Below are 5,618 nucleotides of genomic sequence, written 5' to 3' on the forward strand. Positions count from 1 at the left end.
TTCATATAACCCCAAAGGAGTGGCAAAGGCAGTCTTAGAACGATCCTCTGGGTGGACACCCACCTGCCAATAACCGCTACATGTCTGCCAACAAGACTTTAATTTCTTGTTACATCATAGGTGGTAAAGGTTGAAATCTCTCTCGAATGGGGGGCACATCCCCAGTGTGAATCCTACGCTGTATCACCTCGGTGTGCCCCACATCATCATCACTCTCCGCAAAAACTCTAGACCATTTGTTCAAAAGTGCATCAAGATCTTGGCCCTGCTGTGTAGTCAAATCAGATGTTTGAGAAAGTTGACATACCTCAGAGGAAGTTGTATCTTCTACCGTGGGGCTAGCTTCAATAAGGCTCACTTCCACAGTACCGTCAGTATCCAACGTTAGTCCAAGGTCCCTGCCTCCATAAATATCAGGGCCATTGACCTCATATAGCCGTCCAAGTTTCTGATACTTCCTTACAAAAACACTGTAAGAATGTAGATTACAAAGTCTCACAGGAATTGTACCATCTCTCAGCATGGCAATTGTTCGTGCGGCAGTGACAGGCTGTTCTGACACAGGCTCCACAAGCCCACAATAAACATGCTGTTGTAGGCCCATTCGAGTACGTCCCCAGACTATGACTTCGCTCCTTGGAGGAATACGTACACCTCGTCTGTTCGACAGCCACACATATCCCAGGGACCCATCTTGTTGTATCCGTGCCGCAACACGTTGGCAAACTGCTGTAATCTGCTGCCATGCTTGTCGTTTTTTAGTACTCTGAAACAGCAACGAAGACTGCCCCTCCTTCTGAAAGAGAGCACTCCAACATTGTGAAATGACATTCATGCCAATTATTAAAGGATTTGTAGAACATTCGTCTTTCACAATGACAACGCCCCGCTCTGTAACTTGGGCTCCAGCAACCTTAAAATCAAACACAGCATATCCAATGTAGGGAATTTCAAGGCCATTTGCAGCTCTTAGAGTCAAAACAGGGGCTTGGCCCAATTTATACTGTGGAAACTTCTCTTCAAACATACTCTGCTGCATCAAAGTGACTTGAGAGCCAGTGTCTAATAATCCTGTACATGCAATGTCCTGGATCAAAACGCTCACCATTGGACAATCCCCGATGAACGAAAAAGTGGTCCTAGAGTTTTCTGATGATATCGATGGCCCCACCGCCTGGACCTCAGCAGCAGGGCCGCCGACATATGGGCCTCCCCTCAGCATCCCACATATTTGAGGCAGGCTGCCCTCTTCGTCGCCTAGAGGAGAAGTTTTTTTAATGAGAATGTGTATAATTTGGTTGTGTAACTGAATTGGATGACTTAATCTCCTTCATCATTTCCTGTGTCAGTTCTCGCATCTGTCCTTTAACTTCCTCCAAGATTTCTCGTTTTAGCTCCGCTTTCCAATCGGTTTCCTGTAGGCAAGAGTCAATTCTACCAGGCCCACTAACAGCAGCACAAGCAAGTTCATACCTTGGTTGACCATATCCAGCTTCCAACAGCAAAGCCTCTTGATGTAGGTCTGCAAACGTTCCTCCTGGATTTTGGCGAGCATAAGTTATCAGGGCTCTCAAAAAAGGTCCATCCTCCAACCCAAATAGCAACTGCTCCTTCAGCTGGTCTTCAACGAGGGCCCCATCTGGACTACGTCGCCGCAACCTACAATAGAGTTCTCGTAATCGCAACACAAACGTCTTGAAGGGCTCATCTTGTCTCTGTTTACAACTAAAAAAATATGATTTAAGAACAGGGAGGGGTATTTCTCCAGCATACAAGGTGTCTAAATGCTCAAAAATCTTATTGACTTTATCCCTATCATCATCAGCCAAAACACTTATTTCCCTCTTTGTGTCTCCACCCAGAGCACCCATTACAATTTTAACTTTCTTTGTTTCAGCTACTTCTTGGGCTTCTAAAAGCCCTTGCATTTGTTCTTTCCAGTCTCCATACTTAAATTCATTATCTGTGCCTGTAAACTTAGGCACCCAAGGAGCACCAGGGAACACTGGCATCATCATCTTTACAGATTTTTGTTTTGTTTATATTTTGTCAAGTGCTGTTCCACTGTTCCCGTACCCAACCCTGCTCGACTACGCCAAAATTATGTCAGCGGCCGATAACACCATTAAATCTATTTATAGATGTAGAAAATGTATTTGTACCCGACTACGCCACCTAGAGTTAAAACTGAGACCCCAGGAACTCACTATCAGCACAGGTTCTTTATCAGGGGGAAAGAACAGTGGAAAAACAACTCCTGACAAATTCAAGTCAACAATTATTTATTACACTGAAAATTGATTTGAAATTCGATGAGCAGTCAGGTTCAACTCAGTTTCTGCTGGGCCATCGAGTCGTCAATTAATTATCAGTCTCCCGGAAAAGCCGCAGAAGTGACAGCACTGGAAAACAAAACAAAACAACTGCCAGCAACACCGTCCATTTCACGATCACTTCACTTCCACACAGTTTAAGTTCTTTCAATCAAGCAGCGCATTCTCTTCCTTTAAGGGCAGCCGACTGAAACTGTTAGGCACACCGTTAAGTTAAAATCACTGGTACTCACAGCGTGACCGGATAGCAACTCTGCTATCCAGTCCAATGTAATCACGGGGAGAAGGACCACGTCAGTGTTCACTCTCGTCTCCACAGCACTTGCAGGCAGTAGGCACTCACAGCTCGTCACCAACTCGTCTCACGCTGCTGATCCGAACGGCGCTCCACGACAAATGATTCCTCCGCTTGTGTTCTCCTTCAGAGTACTGCACACTCACTTGGCCATAAGCCGTCTCACTGCATCTGAATCACTCACTGCCTGATGCCAATGCATGCGCGAGCGATACATTTCCTTCGGTTCACCCTCTCGTAGGCCGCTTCTCGTTATGCTCGCACACTGCTGCCACCTGCTGTTCCAGTCACAGCTGTCCTTTTATAAAAGGATATTCACTGCCCAAACCCAATCATGTTCGTCACTCAGTTTAAATAGTTTAAATAGAGGCGTGGCTTGGAAATACTACTTACAAAAGAAACAAAAGCCCCACAGCAATCCACACAAAGAAACACAGCAATTCACACAAATAAAGACAGCAATTCAATGTGAACACATACAAAAACAATGTGCAACACTCATAATTTGTCCCTTACAACACAAACCAGGAAATTACTTTTCATTGGATCATCTCTACGCATTCCCCAATGAAGGGTGACAAATAACTCACTGCAACTGAATGAAAATGAAACCGAAGTGCCTCTTCTGGGTCCTGCTGCTACCAACAACTCCATAAAACACTGTTAGGCTCCTTAAAGGGGTCATAGAATGACATTTTTGTGCAAGTTAATATGATTCTTTAGTGTCTAAATGAAAAGTTTGTAATATACTTTAATTAAAAATTCTCATTAGTATTGTAAGAAAACACTCAATTTACCTGGTCAAAACCAGCTCAGTTTTTAGCAAGTCATTTCAGTGTATGTGACTTTAAATGATAATGAGCTTTGCTCACCCCGCCCCCTCTGCTCTGTGGGGCGTTTGGTTCGACCCGACACAACACCACAACACACGTGGAGTGTTGCCTTGACAACATTTGAGGGTATATTTTCGAGAAATAATGGCAACGGGAGTCTCTGAGGACACATCTGAGCAACCTTATCATTTTGAACCGGAGTCGGACCAGGAACAGATGACGAACCCATCGAAGTTCGAACAGGACGTTTCTGAATGGTTGGTTAACGTCATGTCACTTTGATCTATCTTTGTACTGGCAGAGTAGCGTAGTTGCTATGTGTTTACTGATGTGTTAGTTCATTGACAGATTGATGTTATGTTATAAGATTTTTTTTTTACATTACTTCTTAATCAGTAACAGACACCGTTATAAACCATGTACAAAAGTAAGCTTAGTGTAGTGTTACCACGTTAACTTTATCACCCGAGTACACAGTTTGTAATAACAAACATAACGCGATGTTCATTATAAACGTGGGATTATGAATTATATTGAGAACGTCATAAACAGAAAGCATGCCGTAATGTAACTTACCCTGTAAACTTTAGCCTCATTCATCGTGAAGCGTGCAAGCGATTTGCAAAGATTAATATAAAGGTTAATAAAACGTTACACTCACATCTTCGATCTTCCTGAGGTGCAGCAGGAACACGATCCTTTTTTCAAGAGCAGCTTATTAGCAAAACCTGCTTTATACTGACGCTCGTTTATAAAGCAGTCTGCTGAGAAATGATTGCGCAAACATTGACGTTGATCGGGGGGAATATTCCCTTCTAAAACAAAACTCAGCACTGCAGCCACTGGGTCTTCAGCAGTTCGGATTTAGGAACATCAAAATGACTGCTGTGTTCGTTATTACACCCAACAACACAACACCACAATCGCTTAGACGCCATTCTGCTCCAGAGTATCAACAATGGCGGACTGATGACAGCTCGCTCAGGGCGGGTCTGTGTTGAAACGCTGCTGTCAATCAACAATCGTAGGGGGGGCGTACACCGTGTAACGTCACACGGTCGGACGGCTCGATTTGAGACAGGGGAAAATATATAAGGAGATTAAAAAAAAACACTGGATGTTTTTTTATCAATATAGGATGGTTGTGTACAGGCACTGCCAACACACATTTCTGTATAATCAACTTGTAAAAGTGCATGTACCATTCTATGACCCCTTTAAGTAACAACCTACACAATCGTGCAAAAAATCTTGCTGTCCATTTTTACCCTCTTCTCCAATTTGACAAGCATGTAAAGAGTAGCTTTTTCAACTCTGATCTATAGCAAAAGTGAAACATTTTCTTTCTAGTAAAGACCATGAAATTGTGATTCATGCACTAGTTTCCTCTCAATTGGATTACTGTAACTGTACGTTGGCCTACCTCAATCTGCACTGTCTTCAGTTCAGCAGCCAAAGGGTTCATATCTCCCCTGTCCTTGCCTCTTTGCATTGGCTACCAATACAATTTAGAGTCGACTTTAAGACCCTTCTTTTCGCATACAAGGCACTGCACAATTCGGCCCCATATTGTATTTGTGATCTTATCAGGCCATACACAGCCTCTAGGTCACTAAGGTCTTGTGATCAGTTACTTTTATCTGTCCCTCGTTCTCATTGTAAAACAAAAGTTGATAGAGATTTCTCTGTAGTTGCCCCAAAGCTCTGGAACAGTCTACCTTTGAACATCAGGACCTCTCCATCACTGGAGGCTTTTAAATCCAGTTTAAAGACTTGTGTTTCCTCTCTAGCGTTTGAGTGATACTATGTATGTATTTTAAATTAAAATAAATTTTAACTGGTGTTCAACATTATGTATGTGTACATTTTGATAGTTGATTTTATTCTCCATTTCTATTTGTATTGTTTTATTTTTATTGCATTGTAAAGCACTTTGGATCAACTACGGTTGTGTTATACCCCCTTATAATGAAGTGAATCATCCCTTCCTCAATCTCTCTGTACCAAATAAAACACAGCTTTGGTGAATTGGTGAGTCATTATAGATGTCGTGTAGAGCTGGATGTGGTTAAAGAGACAGAAGGGGAAGGAAATGGTCAATTCAGTTGCTGACACACTGTTCACTCAGTACGGAAGAGAATGAGCGTAACGTCTGTC

This window comes from Gobio gobio, assembly GCF_949357685.1.
Source record: "Gobio gobio genome assembly, chromosome: 3".
Classification (NCBI taxonomy): domain Eukaryota; kingdom Metazoa; phylum Chordata; class Actinopteri; order Cypriniformes; family Gobionidae; genus Gobio; species Gobio gobio.